This window comes from Emydura macquarii, unplaced genomic scaffold, assembly GCF_026122565.2.
Source record: "Emydura macquarii macquarii isolate MOO-44397 ecotype Brisbane River unplaced genomic scaffold, CSIRO-AGI_Emac_v2 contig_2422, whole genome shotgun sequence".
Taxonomy (NCBI): Eukaryota; Metazoa; Chordata; order Testudines; family Chelidae; genus Emydura; species Emydura macquarii.
In genome coordinates this window covers 25,321,400-25,338,996 of record NW_027132559.1, presented here as the reverse complement: position 1 = coordinate 25,338,996, position 17,597 = coordinate 25,321,400, and the positions used below count along the sequence as shown (strand labels likewise).

General features: G+C 40.4%; 1 long non-coding RNA gene across 1 annotated transcript in view; it reads left to right on the top strand.

The window, feature by feature from the left end:
- Positions 1–17,597, top strand: part of LOC137162114 (uncharacterized) — a 31,904-nt gene that overhangs the window by 11,252 nt on the left and 3,055 nt on the right. Inside the window, exon 2 of the long non-coding RNA XR_010922284.1 lies at positions 2,566–2,644. This is a non-coding gene — a long non-coding RNA (uncharacterized lncRNA). The remainder of the gene's footprint in view (positions 1–2,565; positions 2,645–17,597) is intronic.

Here is a 17,597-nt window from a genome sequence, read left to right as displayed (position 1 = left end):
TTTAAGGAATTTTTCCCCCGTTCAAAAATGTCATAACAGGATATTTCAACAATTTCGAAAGAGATTGTCAAAATAATTTTCAGTCAGGAGATTCATCAAAAAATGGAACCTGTTTCGTGAACAGTTTTGATTTTGACAAATCAGTGTTTTTCATTGAAAAAACAGTTGGTTAAAAATTTTAAATCAGCTTTTCACCTGTGCAAACTGGCTGTAAAATGCAACCACTCTTGTATAAGGATTCTTAAATCTGCCAGACAATGGAAGAATACACATAACTTCCAAAACATTTTCTAAATATTTTGAAACCTTTTGTTCAGAAATAATTTTCCTTCCTGTTTGAAAATTTGACTGTTTAACCTTTTGTGCTTCAGTTCCTCCATCTGCAAGATAGAAACCATTAACATTTGAAAGTGTAAACCTTATCATCACCAAGGGGCAGGATGTTAACTATATACCTCATAAGCCATTTTTATAATGTGAATAACTTGAATTTTCATCAAACCTGAGCCATTCTTTTTAGGTGACAAATCTGAGAAACTGTCCCAGATTGAGGTGTCATTAGAGGAGGTTTTGGAACAAATTGATAAATTAAACAGTAGTAAGTCACCAGGACCAGATGGTATCCACCCAAAGATTCTGAAGGAACTCAGATGTGAAATTGCAGAACTACTAACTGTGGTATGTAACCAATCATGTAAATCGGCTTCTGTACCAGATGACTGGAAGATAGCTAATGTGATGCCAATTATTAAAAAAGGCTCCAAAGACAATCTTACAGGCCAGTAAGTCTAACTTCAGTACCAGGCAAATTGGTTGAAACTATAGTAAAGAACAGAATTATCAGCTACATAGATGAATATGATTTGTTGGGGAAGAGTCAACATGTTTTTTGAAAAGGGAAATCATGCCTCACCAATCTACTAGAATCCTCTGAAGGGATTAACAAGCATGTGGATAAGGGTGATCCAGTGGATATAGTGTACCTAGATTTTCAGAAAGCCTTTGACAAGGTCTCTCACCAAAGGCTATTAAGCAAAGTAAGAGGTCATGTGATAAGAGGGACAGTCCGCTCCTGAATAAGTAACTGGTTAAAAGATAGGAAACAAAGGGTAGGAATAAATGGTCAGTTTTCAGAATGGAGAGAGGTAAATAATGGTGTCCCTCAGGGTCTGTACTGGGACCAGAACTGTTCAACATATTCATAAATGATCTGGAAAAAGGAGTAAATAGTGAAATGGCAAAATTTGCAGATGATACAAAACTACTCAAATTAGTTCAATCCAAAGCAGACTGAAAAGAGTTACAAAGGGATCTCACAAAACCAGGTGACTGGGCAACAAAATGGCAGATGAAATTCAATGTTGATAAATGCAAAGTAATGCACATTGGAAAACATAATCCCAACTATACATATAAAATGAAGGGGTCTAAATTAGCTGTTACCACTCAAGAAAGAGATATTGAGGTCAATGTAGTTAGTTCTCTGAAAACATCCACTCAATGTGCAGCAGCAGTCAAAAAATCTAACAGAATGTTGGGAATCATTAGGAAAGAGATAGAAAATAAGACAGAAAATATCATATTGCCTCTTTATAAATCCATGGTATGTCCACATCTTGAATCCTGCATGAAGATCTGGTTGCCCCATTTCAAAAAAGATAGATTGGAATGGGAAAAGATACAGGAAAGGGCAACTAAAATGGTTAGGGGTATGGAAAAGCTTCCAAATGAGATGAGATTAATAAGACTGGGACTTTTCCATTTGGGAAAGAGACAATTAAGAGGGTATATGATAGAGGTCTGTAAAATCATGACTGGTGTGGAGAAAGTAAATAAAGTATTATTTACTTCTCATAACAGAAATCTAGGGGTTTGAAATTGATGAAATTAATAGGCAGCAGGTTTAAAACGAACAAAGTGAAGTATTTCTTCACAAATGCACAGTCAATCTGTGGAACTCCTTGCCAGAGGGTGTTGTGAAGGCCAACACTAAAATGTGGTTAAAAAAAGAACTAGGTAAGTTCATGAAGGATAGGTCCATCAATGGCTATTAGCCAAGATAGGCAGGGATTGATGTTTGCTAGAGGCTGGGAATGCCCGATGGGATGGATCACTTGATAATTACCGATTCTATTCATTCCCTCTGAAGCACCTGACATTGGCCACTGTGGAAGACAAGATACTGGGCTAGATGGACCATTGGTCTGACCCTGTATGGCCGTTCTTATAGTCTTACGTTCTGCGCTTGTGGGAAAGGAGAGTCCATATACATGTCAAGTCAATTTTCCTATCTTGTATCTCTAGTAACAGCAATGTAGATCTATCATGTCATTTTGCCCGACACTTCATAGAAACAATGCTCAGCATTCTGTGTCACTATCCAGTTCTGTAGCTATCCACAAACATGCAGAGTTTTGCACTGTATGAAAGAGTGACTTTTCCTTCTCCTGAAATCAAGAACCTGCTAACTCCCAGCGCAAGTTTGTGTCCCCTATCCCAGTTAATCCCTTTATTGGCTCAGTGTCTCTGCTGACTCCTCTTTTTTTTTTTTTTCTGTCTTTTTAGTGCGTCAGAGCCCCTGCTGTGCAATGAAAAGATAGTGCCTGGCTCTCAATGAATTCTGTTGAAGTACCAAAAGGAAAGAGTAAGCATCTATATTTGGAACAAATCTGAACTATTATTAGCAAGAGTTTTTGGAAGTAGTTGTAATTTATCTGCTATCAGGAGCAATAGAAAACCATATGGGTGATAAACAACATAACCATGGCAAGTTCTTTCCTGTGTCTGTTGACAAGTAATATGCACTGGGAGGACACTGCCATATGTTCACATGTGTGTCACCCCTCTGGCCTGCTATCATAAGGCTTGTTTCCCAAGGGACACGCTCCCTTGAAAAAGGAGGAGGGAGGATGAAAACCCACAGATGTGAGTCATACATTTTCCTTCCTTATTGACAGATTCTGTAAGACCAGCACCGTATTGGTAAGCTGTCAGAACAGCTGCCTCACCCCAGGACAGAGGACTATCTAGCCCTACAGCTATCCCTTGGAGAGAGTGGCAAAGAATTAAGACAGTCTGCCATAAGAGAATTCCTACTGAAGTACCAAGCGTAGCCTATGGGAGCCTCAGCTGAGACTGAGGTCCAATTGTGTTAGCTGCTGTTGAGACACATAGCAAGTGACAGCCGAAATGGCAAAGGGTGGAGGAGGGGAAGAGACTTGCCCAAGGTCATACAATAGAGTTGAGACTAGAACCCATGAGTCACAGTTCAGTGCCATTTTCACTGGACTGCATTGCCTTGCTAAGAAATAACGTCTCTCTTTTTCTTCTTTTTCTTCCAGTGAATCAACTTTCCTTTACAAAGAATAGAGTTAGTTTTCCCTTAAGGAAAATGATGAAATCATGTCTCACTGAAGTCAATGACAGTTTTGCCTTTGACTTAAATGGGGCTTGGATTGTACCCAAAATATTTAATGTTGATACTTTATTTTTCATTCCTGATCCCGCAATTGTAAAAGTCTGCTTGAGTGGCTGACCAGAGCTATGGGTGTGAGTAGTGAATATTAAATACTTGCACAGATCTTTTCACAATCAGTCCATAGAGCTAAAATATTTCATGCACAAAAATACTGAATACATTAAAATAACAAATAAATTAGAGAGAATGATATTCTGTAACAAGAAAAAAGGCTGAACTTGGATAAATTATTCATTTTGAGGCATTTGCTTTGTGGAAGAAATAGATCATGAGTAGGGATCTGAAAGAGGAAAAAGTAGGTGCTTGCTATACCTGTCTAGAGAGAAGAACCCAGGTATAAGAGGCAGAAAAGAAAAATGCATGACAATGGCCATGGGAGAAGGATATAAGGAAGTGGTTGGGCAGGAGGAGTTAGGGGAGCAAAGAGGATGGGTTTGCAATAAGTAATGGGACCAGAGATATAGCTCAGAAAAGAGCTGTGAAGAGGACAAGGACTTTTAAATTTCATGAGAAAATCAAGGGATTCAAGAAGGGAGGTGGCAGTCCTATCAACGTGCATAGAAGATGATCTTGGTGGCAACATGGATATATAGAATCATAACATCTGGAGATGAAGAAGACCTGTTAGATCACCTAATGCCCCTGTCAATGCCTGATTGTTCCCTATTGTAACTAATTGGTGATGTAGTTTTAAATATCACAAAACAAGTTTTCCTCTGGGGGTCTTTCTCCCTGTACCCTCCTACTCCTTTTCTGATATATATTATTACGGTAATAATATTATATATTATTAAGCCCAGAGACTTGCATTTTAATTATTTATTATGTTTCTTTTGAAAATTTGTTTTGAATGTCTCTGTCTTTAACAAAGGCAAAGAGAACTGTCATATTATCGTATTTGTTTTATATATTTGCAGTTTGCGTGTGCGTGATGAATAGAAGGGTTGTTTTATTCCCTACTGTTAAGCATATTCACTGTAATAATTCATGAATTATTCCATGAATGTAATTAAACATACAACCTCCACCTCAGCTTGTAATTTTATTCTGAAGTTCTTTAGAATAAGCGTATTTATATCAAAATCTTACTCCAGTTAATTCTTTCCTCCTGCCAACCCCTCAACTCATCTTTTAGCCAACTCTATCTATTTTCTTAAAACAAATTCATAGCACAAGTCATCCCTGGCTAAAAAGTGTTGGTGGCCATGTATGCCACAGAAAGAGGACTAAACCCTGACCATAATTCCAACACACTGATTTCAAAAAGGATAACATACCTAAGAAAAGCAAGCTGGATTTGATCCATAGTACCTGGCTCTCTGTAATGACAGCATATCACAATATTATGCTCATGACATCATCACTAACTTCAGGTTTGTTCATCATGACTGGCTTCTTTCAAGTTATTTGTCCTAAGGTCAGAATTACTAGGAGTACCGCCTTTCCAAACATATTTTGGCACTTCCAATTCCAGACCCAGCCACAGCTTGGATATGCAGAGGTTATCTTAAAACTGCAAATACTATTTTTACAAAGTTCATCAAACAGTTCGTCTCCAGAAAGGTTTATTGTGAGTCTTGGTTTCAAGAGATGAACAGAGATTCAGTAGGTGGCAGGGATTTTAAGACTATCAGTAGCACGTGCTCTCTTCTCATCCCTGCAATGAGCAGAGCATGAGCGCTGATGATCGTGTTGGTAACTTGAGATCAAGAACAAGAGCCACAGTAATCTAATGAATATATTCTGCCTAAATTTGAATAGATGTGACGGGGTCTTGAGAGTCCACAAAAATTCTTGGACCATGCCAGCCATACTCCAGCAGGAGTCAGGCAGAATGATGACTTGCCACTCCACTGGGCCCTAAGTCAAGGGCCTGTCTAATACCTGGAATAGCTCTTCCTCTCCAAAGGGTTGTTGTGGTGACTTGAGGTTGGTGAGGTCACTTCAGACTTGCTGTCACCTGGAAACAGGTGCTGGGGGTAAAACACTGTGTTCCATTTTGGACCAGCAATAATGAGCACTGCTTCCCACAGCCCCTCTAAAACCATTCTGTGATGTAGTTAAACCGATCTGATCCCCAGTGTAAACAGTGCACTAGCTCGGTGGGAGAATTCTCGCCATTGCAGCATTTTAAATGTAGACAAACCCTGAATCTGCCCAACAAAGCCATTCCTGCCCACCCCCAGTGCCACTATGGCAATAAACCTGTAAACAAACCTCAACTCTAAATTTGCCCTTCCTCCTTTTATTGTGATACAAGCATTACTCTGGGGTTTTGCCAAAAACAAAAATGAACTTTCACTTATTCTCACAACTAGAAGAAGGGGGGGGGGGAAAAAAAAACAGCCTGAATTGGAGTGCTTTGCTCCATGCATCTACCTACAATGAGATCCTGTATCACTTCTTCATTCAATCTTTGTGTGTAACCCCAACCCTATTTCTGTGATACAATGGGTGCTCCAAATTTCTATAGGTGTTTTTAAGATGTCCGCAGTATAGTGGTGGGCTAATGATGATGCAGTTCCCTAAATTCCAGCCCCTTAGACATCCCCTCCCCCTAGTTTTAATTATTCAGTCCTTCCACAGCCTGCATGTACGCTTCAAGTTTGGTAGCTATTCTTTGGTTTTTTTATTTTGCTTTTTTAAGAGAGAGGTTGTTAGCAGGAGTAGCCCTGCTATTATGTTTGTCTGAGTGTAAGATTCCTTTGTCTGTCTTCCTTGGCGTGCCTTTGGTTAATTTGCATAGAGGGAGCATGGATTGCTGTTTTAGGGATGCAAGTGGCAATTAGTGTTGCTGAGCTATAGTTTTGTTTCTTGACAGAGCTGCTGAGTGTCAAGAATGATGGGCGCAGGGAAGTGGTGGAAGCATCAGAATCTGCCAAAGTGGCACCTGAGCTGCAATTGCAGTGTAGACCGTCTCCATTCAATAAATGTCCATTTTAGTCTGGTTTTTGCAGGCAAGTGTGAAGAAAAATCATCTGTAATTAATAACAATGAAAAAAAATCTGTATGGATACAGGCCAGCCCTAGAAGTGAAATGGTGAAGAGAAGAAAAAGCAGAAAAAGAAAAAAATAGAGAGTTGCTTTTATAAAATAACGAAAGCACATGAGTATTTAGTACATGAGGTGGGCCCAGGCTGTCAAGTCCAAACTTTCAGGGGTGATCAGATTCTGGGTTTACTCAGCCCCATCTGAGGGCATATGTAGATTTACAATACATTAAGGGAGAGATTCTTTGATTAATTTCTTGTTGTCATTATGCTAGAGGTGGGGCTTCTGAGGGATTTGAATGCCACAATACAGCCTTGTGGACCAGCTCACAGGAACAACAAAAGAGGTGTGGGGCAAACACGCAAGACCAAGTCTCCACCTGGCTTAGAAACTGTTACAGCATAGTATCTGAACATCTCACAATCTTCAATGTATTTATCCACACAACAGCCCTGTGAGGTAGCGCAGTGCTATTACCCCCAGTTTACAGATGAGGCACAGAAAGGCTAGGTGATTTGCCCAAGGTCACACAGGACATCTGTGGTGGAATGGAGAGCTGAGCTCAAGCCTAAGCGCGTGTCCTACCCACTGGACAATCCTCCTCCTTTCTGGTATATGCAATGGGATGGGTTCACTAGAGTGAAAAAAGCCACACAACCTTAAAGGTTGGCACAGCCTGTGCACTTCCCCTATGCAGACCCTGGGATAGTGTCTCTGAGACACACTCCTTTCCTGAAATCTCTTTGGCAGTGTGGGTGTCACCGCCCTTAGCCAAGGCTGTGCAAAATGGCACAACCTACCCCCAGTATGTTACCGGTGGGCAAAATCAGGAGTGATCTGGAATTTGTGAAACCTTGGGGTTTGCATTTCTGAATTCACCAGATGTGCTGAGTCCGGTCCCATTTTATCCATACCCCAGTATTCCAGGGAAGGAAGAGTGCTCAGACAAATGCACTGTGTACCTATGACAAGTGGTGCTAGGAGTGTTCATTTTTATGAGCCACTGGCTAAAGCGCATCCAACAAAGTTTCATTCTTGTGGCTGCAGTTCTCTTGTATACACCCTAAAATATTAAACAACAGTGGGCTTTCACGGAGTGGCATGAATATTGTTCTCTTCATGAGGCTTATGTGCTCTGAGTGTATTGACCCTAGGAACTTTTGCCTCATTTCCCTAATAACACCTTACGTTAGTTCAGATTACATCAGCTAGCCAAACAAGGATGCTTTCACCTTATTCTAAGTCCTTACATAGCTAATAATTACCAAGATTGTGTATCTGTTAATTTGTAAATGCTGGGATTCCCTCTGAGACCTTTATCCACTTCCCAAGACCACAGTTTGATATCAGACTTCCTCATATGCATTGACACCTCTCATTGCATTTACTATATATTGCATCACACATTTGGGGAGTGGCGTGGCTACTTTGTAGTAACCAATCCTTATACAGCATGCTCTATCCACACACTGTCTATGTTCGACCTACTCTTTACCTCATCTTTAGATTCCTGACTTAGCTTGTCCATTATTATCTTGTTCTTTGTAAATGGTTTCCTAGGTGTTTCCTCCCCTTATCTTAGCTAGTTCAGACACTCTGTCTTTTAACGCACTGACCCATTTACCTATCTTAGTTAGCACAAATGTTCTGTTTTCAGCCTGCTGATCTATTTACCACCCACATCCTGTCTTCCAAGAAATGAGGCCTCCCCCATGTTTAATTACTTATGTCAAACCAGGCTTACAGTAAACAGACAGGGGTTGTAAGAGAATAAATCCTGTATTAAGAGAATATGATGTTAACAGAAATACGCAGAAGCATTCCAGGCTTGCAAGCACAACTACTTCTGACATCTCTACAAAAGCATGTCTTCCGGGAAAGAGAGAGAGAGGCTCATTTACACTAACACTGAGACTGAGATAGACCCAACTATTTAAATATAATTTATGGTCTTGCATGCACTAGACATTTTTTTCCCCTAAAATGTCCCACTATTGCTACCACGGGCATAGTGGTACATAGTACCACAGGCATTGGTAGTAGAGCTAGAGTAGATATCACACTAGGATTTTTGTCCTTCTGTCATCTTTCTAACCATACCTAAAGCAAGCTTATATGATAGGCAGGTAGAAACACTAGTAGCCATTGGCATCTTTACTATGGAAGCACTCCAATCACGTCTACCACCAGTGAAATTGCCCTGTTGGTAGCAAGAGTTTGAAATCTAGGGGTAAATATCTACTGTAACCAGAACTGTTGCTAGGACACTGATGAAGTGGTTTTCCTGGACAGTGAAGGCCTATAATTGTTCAGTTTAACATTAACTTTCTATTTAGTGCCATCTTCCTCTGTACCTTACCTCTAGGCCCTGATCCTGCAAACATTTAGACACATATTCACTTTATGCAAGTGAGTAGCTGCACTGAGTTCATAAAGTTATTCACATTCATAAGAGTTTTCAGAACTGGGACTTTAGGATTTAATTCTGCTCCCATTTAAGCCAATGAAAGCTTTGCTATTGACTCTAATTGAAGCAGGAATGGTATCTTATCTGTCACATAATGTTTTCCAAAAGCCTTTCTTACTGATATTTTTGCTACTGCTTTCCAGTCTGATGTGAGACAGCTGGTTTTATTTAATTCTAAAATTATTTATTTTTATTTATTAGGCGCTCCTTCTACTTGTTTGAATAAAAGATTAAATATAGTAATTATTGTTTTAAAAGAACAGTCTAATTTTAGAAGGCATTAGTTTTGCATGTTAAACTATTAATGGAGCATGCACAACTGTCATCCTTGGAGTTCTAAAACATTTTATAGACTCAAACCTCTCAAAGTTACCACATGTAGGGTTCCAATTTCCCACAGTCCCATTGGACTGTGCATTAGCAATTCTTAGCATGATCTATTGAAACTGTTCAATGCATGCACAAAGTGTTGTTTTTAAAATGAAAAATGCTATGATCTTTTAATGCCTGCGCCATTATAATATGTATTAAATTAGCACAGCCCTGATGCTCTGATCATTTACACCACAATATGCTATTTAAAGCTGGAAGCCCAGCAGGAGACTTTATTTGTATTAATTTAGTATAATTTTAAACATTACAAAAATAGCTCTCTTACAGCTTCCCTGCTGAGTCCTAGATTGCTGCCACAGCTTTCTCTATCAGGAGAGTAACATCACCCTGTAAATATCATATACTTGATTCTGGTATCAACCCAGAACATAAAGGAGGAAGGAAACGGAAAATGAGGCTTTTGTTGTTGGTTTGGGTTGATTTTTTTTTTTGTAATGTCACATACTTCCCAAAGTATGTAACATTATTTCTATAACTAGAGAGGTGGCTTAGTGATCTAAGCCTGGGGTCTGAGGTTCTGATTCAGTGAAGCACTTAAACACATGGTTAATGTTAATGTCCTTCTGACATTAGGACATGTCCTATTGCTTCCACCTGCTTGAAGTTCAGCATATGCTTAAGTGCTTTGATCAATTGGATCCTGAAAATCTAGACCTTAGAACTCACCATGCCATTTACTGTGGGGGAGGGTGTATGTCATATATGCTTTATAATCATGAGGGGAGAGGGTGTGCCCATATGCAATTGTACCCACACTTCATCATGTGGACACTGGGCCTCCCTTCTCAAAAATGGAGTCTGTAAGATCCAAATAAGGGCACAGCCAATACCTTGGCTTTTAAAGATCTCATCTATCTTACTAGCCTTTGCTTGTGCAACCGCCAATTTGCACATGCAGTCACAGTATTATGCACTCAAATAAGGGAGCGTACAGTTAGGTGTGTTTCTGTCTGCAGTTCTCAGGTCTCCTTTAAGAAGCTGTGGCCCAAAATATCCCATCATATTTTTCAAGAGCAAAGGTTTTCTCCAATGTCAACAGCCAAATTTCTTGGCGCCCTCTAAAAACTCAGAGCCCAGCATTATCTCTAGTGTAAATGCCCAGTAAACTGTAAATATCATTATATCAAATGGAAGCTCTCAGAAAGTTAGAGCCTGACTGCACTGCAATGAAAAGCCTGTGGCTGGCCTGTGCCAGCTGACTCAGCTTCGTGGGGCTCGGGCTAAGGGGCTGCTTATCTATGGTGTAGACATTCAAGTTTGGGCTGCGGCCCCGACTCTAGGACCGTGTGAGATGGAAGGACCCCAGAGCTTGGACTGCAGCCTGAGCCTGGATATCTACACCACGATTAAACAGCCCCACAGCCTGAGCCCCATGAGCCCGAGTGAGCTGGCATAGGCCAGCCGTGGGTTTTTAATTGCAATATAGGCATGCCCTTACAGACCCATTTCCACAGCTCAGCAGCATCTTTGGGGCTTCTTTCATTGAGAACCATGAAGAACACTTCAAGTTATGCTGATTCAGGCTGTGAGACAATTCCTGCAGTCCTAGGAATAAAGAGTCTGGCCCCTTTAAAGAATCTAGCCCTGAGCCCCACTGCTGAGGATACCCTCATTTCCTGAAGTCCTAAATGCATAAAGATAAGACTTAACTGGTGCCTGTGCCACCATCTCTGCAGTCTCTGGAAATGTGGCAGGGGCAAGAAGGGGCAGGTAGGAGTAATGGCTGGAGTGCTCTGTCTATATTCAGCTAGTGGGATAGTTCCTTAGGGACTGTTGCCAATGTGCCCAAGTAAGAGCAGCTTCCAGGCTGCTGTAAGCTGTGCTAGTATGTGGCAGAAAACCAGGGAGCTGTACTGTTGCCTTGACCTCCCCTCCACCTTCTCCCCTCTCTGAAATCAGCTGAGTTCAGCAGAAACGCTGGCCCGGAAACAGCATTGTACACTTTAAACAGGTGTTCTAATTCACAATAGTGATCCTGACCTGTGGGGAGTGGCTCTCATGTAAGGAGGGGGTGTGTGGCTGCAGACACCAAAGTTCAGGTGTGGTGCTAGATGGTGGCTGGCAGAAGAGATTGTGGCTGGCAGGCACGTACAGCAGGTCCTCGTTGACGTTATGTTTAAATAAAAATGTCATTGTTAAATACAAACTCTGTACCTTAATAAGAACACCACCACACTATCTGTGGTGTAATGTGTGCTGAGGCACACTTTAATATAGATATTTATTGACATTAGAATTTGTATCAAAGCCTATTTACATGGTCCATTTACATTTTTTACTCATGTTATCTTCATTGTAGACAATTTAATAAAACTTAATTGAAAACAGTTAGAGCTTATCATGTAAATATGTATTTAGAAGCATTCTTAGCATGTGGATAATTGATTATCATTCAAATCCCTCTGAGCTTTGTTTGAGAATTGGTCCGATAGATCTATTGTGTAAATATGATTGCCACACGTACGCACTTGGGGGCCTTCCATTCATAATCTAGTGGCCCATATTGGTTATGTCTTATATAAGTATTGATTGGCAGGCTGGCAACTCAGCAATCTCCCAAACAGTGACTGCATATAGGCCTTTCTGAGGCACCAGAAGCAGGGAATCTTCCTCTTTGATGACCCATCAATTAACCTTAATTCAATCAATAGTATGGAAGCACATCTATATTGCCTAAAACACCCCTCCCAGTCCTCAACACATGCACGTATTGGCTGGCCAAGTCCTCATTAATTAGCTAAAACACTTGTGTACATCTCAAAAAGATGCCTTGTAAGAGGAGGGCAGATAGATTGCTAATGTAGTGTTGTCTGCATTTGTGTGTTCACACAGTGAAAACACGAATTCATTCCATAAACTTCCTCTTTCTCTGTAACTGCCAAGGAAACATGCATGGGGTAAGTCAGTCCAAGGATATCAGGAGAAATGAGGCTTGAAATAAAAGATTTCATGCACTCTCTGCCGAGCCTCAGGAATGTTTGGCAACTCAGGAAGGCACTGGGACAGTGAGAACTGAGTTCTCTGTGTGATACACTCTCCTGAATAGATGAGAGCATCAATATACCGCTCAGTCATCCTTCTGAGTTCGTGCAGTCAAGATCAGTAAGATGTCTCACTGACCATCTTTCCTTGGCATTGCCAGCGCACTTCAGCAGTAGACCTGAGAGATATAAAGACCTAGTGAGATATGTATTTGTGCTGGCAGGGTTATAAGTACCTGGGCTTGAATTATTCTCTGTTCCTGTTTTATTGTTCATTGTCTTAATTAAATCAACTAAGATGTTATTTCAGCTGGTTTCATGTGCTCAGTCACTTAATGAACAAAACCTGAAGGAGGCTGAAACAGTGGCGGGCCTGTAGTGAAGAGCATGCAGTATGAAATGGGATTTTATCTCTCACTACTGGGGTGAATTTCCCCATCATTTGGAGTAATCTCTTCTCTATTTTGCTATTTTAATAGTTATCATGCCATTGGCTGAAGCAGGGCCACATGGCATTGTGACATAAATAGAGAAGCCTTTTCTGAAGCTGTTGGTGCAGTAAATTTGGAAGAAAAGATCCTGAGCCTAGTTATCTGACATGGTGAGATCTAGCCCTAAAGCTAACTTAACTGACCAAGGGATGATCATTGCAGCATAAGAGAGATCCAGCATAGGGCCAACTTGTGTGTCTGGGATGTCCCAGCACGATACCAATCCTTGGCTGCAGTTTTTGCACTTAGTGGCTATCCCGTTTACAGTTTACCTTCATCTTTCAATCCTTTCACTGGCCCCTCTAGGACTTTGTATCAGGATCTTGTCCATCCAAACATCCTGTTCCAAACTTCAAAGCCCACGACAGATCTTATGAGACTTCTTCTATCTTTGAGAATAGAACTTTCGTGAATTAAATTGTTCTCATGAGGCATTTGCCATCTTAGATTAAAATCTCATTTCTGCTTTTGTGAATTGTCTCCATATGTAAACTAGAATAGGGAAATAGGCACTCTGCAATATTGATCTGACCTGAATGGATTGATATTCAAGATTCTGCTTTGGCTCATCTCTACCCAAACTAGCTGTCTGTGGCTGTTTCCACTGAAACAAGTGGAAAATTCCTGTAGACTTCAAGGAACAAGATTTCGAGAATGGCCCAGACCCAGGATTTGTATAAGTGCTATCAAAAACAACGAGAGTCCTGTAGCACCTTAAAGACTAACACATTTCTGTGGGCATAAACTTTCGTGAGCTTCATCCCACTTCGTCACTTATGCCCGCAGAAATGTGTTAGTGTTTAAGGTGATACAGGACTCTCATTGTTTTTGCTGTGTACAGACTAACACGGCTACCCCACTGGAGCTTTTCATCATAGGTGCTATCAGCTTTTTAAGCTGCCGCCACCTCCTCTCTCTTATCCAGTTTAAAATACTGCAAAAGGAGCAAAGATAAAAGAGGGAGGGCTAAAGAAAGTGGCATGGAGCCTGCTTTAAAACCAAGTGCTCACAAATTCACTTTGTTGGTGCTGTATCCTTCCTAGACAAATATAAAATAAGTGTCTCTCAGATTTTGTCAAGTGACATCTTCATCCCTCTTTCCTCTCTTAATTGGTTCAGATGTGAATTTCTACACGAGCGCAAATCTAAGCTCTACTCCATTCACTGTGATATCCTGTATGGTTTGTTTTAGTTTCATCATTGTAAACAAAGTTTGATTCAAAATAATGCCCTCTATAAATATTAGATTATAGTTCCCAAAGAGTAGCTGTAGAGAATGCTATATTGTCACTTCACATAGGGTTTTTACAGAAGATTTTTCATAAACCTTTTATTGATTAACTACGAATCAGTTTTGCGATAATCTATAAGTGGATAAAAGTATAGACCTTGAAGATGGACTGACTTAAATGGAAGTTGGAGTTGAATAAATATTGTAAGATGTAAACAAAATATCCTAGATGTATTAAAAACTGCTTGAAACCTTTCTCATTGGTACTTAGTAAGGCACATGCAGCTTTCAATTAAATTATTTTCCAAATGTTATTAAATTTCTTTACCAAATAAAATTTACTACTCTGCAATCCATTGAGCACTTCCTAATTTAATTTTCATATTCTGCATTTCCTGGGATTTACAATTAAAATTGTGACGAGCCAGACGTTCACATTCTTACATGTGAGATTTTTTTTAGCTAAGCAATATCGAAGGAATTTTGTTTATATACATATTAAAAATATTAAAAATAAAAACCACAAGCAAAAGAGACCTTTGATAAAGTAACTGTAAAGTTTTTATTAAGTTTGGCAGGCACTTTCCCTTTCTTTTCCCACCTCCCTTCTCACTCACGCACTTGGCGACGTTGACTGTTTATGTCGCTACCAGATACAGTTAATAGAAAATAATAGTTCTGACATTTTATATTCTCCAACAATGATCAAATTAAAAAAAAACAAAAAACTATTTTCCAGAACAGACATTGTCATTAAAATTCTTGCAGATTTTTGTTTGTAATATGCAGTGCTGACCCATATCGTTTATGTAATTACTGCAAAATTCAGCATGAATGCAACCAAGTAAGTATGCAGTAATGAGCCACTGTTTCCAAGGGAGGTAGCTCACATTACTACAGCTTTATTACCCAGTGAGTCTGGGACCAGTATGAATATAGTCTTGTTATTTTCTAACAAGAATGCTTTAACTAACCTTTTTGGACTTTGTAATGGGCTCAAAGATTTGTGTTGGTTAGATTGTGGTTTTCCCACTAGCCCAGAGTCAAGGACAGTGCATAGTTGGTGCTGCCCCAGGAGCAGTCTCAGAGTATGTCTTCACCGTAGTGTTAACTTGGGCCTTGCTCTTGTCCCTGCACAAAATCCTCTTACCTGAGTTTCATGGTGCTTTAAACCCAGGTTAGCTGGCCTTGCTGAGGGTATAGGCCAAAGCTCAGGTGCCACTTTCACTTCAGCCCACAACCCACCCACTTTGCAGTGAGGGCACAGGCTAAACCACTCTTGGACACTCAGCTAAACCACTGATAGTCCTCCAGTGCCTCCCCACAATTCCCCCTGAGTGCCCAGGACAGACAAGTTGTCCCACAATCACTGGGAAAGAATCGTACAGCAGCTCAGCTTGCTGCAGCACAAAGAACCATGGGCTGTGCCTCCAGAAGCCCTTGAGACACACATGGGCGGCTGCAGCATCATGGAGGACATAGTGACTCAGGCAGGGCTTTGCTGACACCCAGGTTAGGCTAACCCAGGTACTCAGTCCCAGGTGCGGAACACCTAAGTTAACTCGGCAGTGAAAATATACCCCAAGCAATGAACTGTGATTTTAAGAGTCCGAGTTACCCACTCTGCTCCAGGGAGTCTATAATCTGCTATTGGCCTATATCAGTAACCGATTACTTCCCACTCCGCAGTGCTTGCAGGTGTGTTAAGAAGTGGATAGTGGAACTAAAGCTCCACCCCTGCCTGCCTATTCCTGACACCTGCCTGTGGGATTCTCTGTGGAAACAGCTAACACTGCTGGTAGTCCACACAGGGCAGTAAGGGGGTTTATACTCCCTTACTCCCTTGGCCTAGGAGGTTAGGACAAGAGACAATCTTGCCTGAAATTGTGGATTCACTTGTGTGCTGGAAGGCACTACGGGTTAATAATCTATGTCTGCCTACACCTGTAAGTAGTGGTGACTAATGTGTCATTTCTGGGGCATTATTAAGGTCCAGTTCCGTCTCAAGACCTGTAAACCTGTACCATTGTTGCAGAGTCCAAGTCATTTGGGATTGTGAAGCTACAGACTGATCAGGGTTTAATTAAGCATTTACTTCTTGTGTGGCAATTTCAACTATGATTATCAGGAGTAGAGCTGGTCTAATTTTTGTGAACAAACTATCAGACAAGTTTAGCCCTTTTCCCTTTTCATGAATTGTTTTTGAGCCGATCCTAAGTCTTCTCCAAAGAGCTTCAATTTCAACTTCTAGAGAGTTTGCCAACTGTTCCCCTGGAGGGCTACAATCTATGTTACTCTTCCAGTCCCTCATGGCCACTGTTGAGGAGCTATGAGATCCTTAGGCATTTGTCAGTTGGGTGTCATGTATGTCGCATCTCTAAGGAGATGAAATTGTATGGGGAGAAACAGTAGCCCACTATGGGGGGTGGAGGAAAAATCTAACCAATTAGCTGATCTACCCATTCCTGATCCTGAAGTATGAGAAATCACTCAACTGTGTTTAACAAATAGAAGTAATAACAGCTTAACTATATTTATATACTAAGATAAGAGGAATAGTCTTGTACCATATTCTATACTGTGTTGTGAGTCCACTCCATGAAAGTATAGTTTTTTCAAGGAACTATACAGATGCAGTTAATGTGAAATATTAATTGCTTCAAGAAAAGACAGTGCCTGCAGAATATAACTCAATTCTAACATATTTCATATTGTCTTTCTTTATACTGAATGAAAGTAGCACTTTAGTTAACAAAGTAAATTTTCTGATCTCCAGATGAACATTTTATTCTCTTCTAGGCTGATATTGCAATGGCATCATGAATTTCACAGACAGCTTTGTTAATCAGCAGAACACTTCAGAATAGAGCTTTCTCAGGAAAAAGCAAAGTCAACATTTTTAAGCAGCTTTGTTTTAAGGGTTTTATGGATCAAGGATGCCTAAGTTACTCTTATTCCTACCATTTGGAAGGAACAAGTGTAGTGTAAATTAGTTCAGACAAAATAACAGTTAATCTAAGCCATCACCGAAGCCTCAAACCAAGCCAGAAATTTAGAAGAGGTTAAAAAGAAAAGAGAAGTTTGGTTCTGAATGTTCATAGGCCTCTGCTTTTCCCAGTTTTGGCTATGATTGCATGCAGTAATACTAAAATATCAGGAGGCATTCACTGTAAAGGGGTATGCAACCCTTTTAAGAAACAGTCTGGATCTTACAGCTTGAACAGCATGGGTGACTATATGAACAGGAAGAAAGAAGCTGAACAAGGGAGGAGCAGAAATCATGCTGGTTGCTGCAGGTTGCAGGCCCCAGATCAATAGTCTGACCTGGACCATGGAGATATGCACTGACAATATATATACTGCACACCATATTCTATATACTACATAAACATCACCTATATTTCTTTTGAAGAAGACTATATATTTTTGTGGGGCAGAGGTAGAGAGTGAACAAATTAGCAACAATCTAGGAAAGAGCTGATACAATGTCATAAAAATAAAAATAAAGCCAATCTATTACAGAAATCTACACAAAGGCCCCAATTAAGCTTAGCATTTACGCATG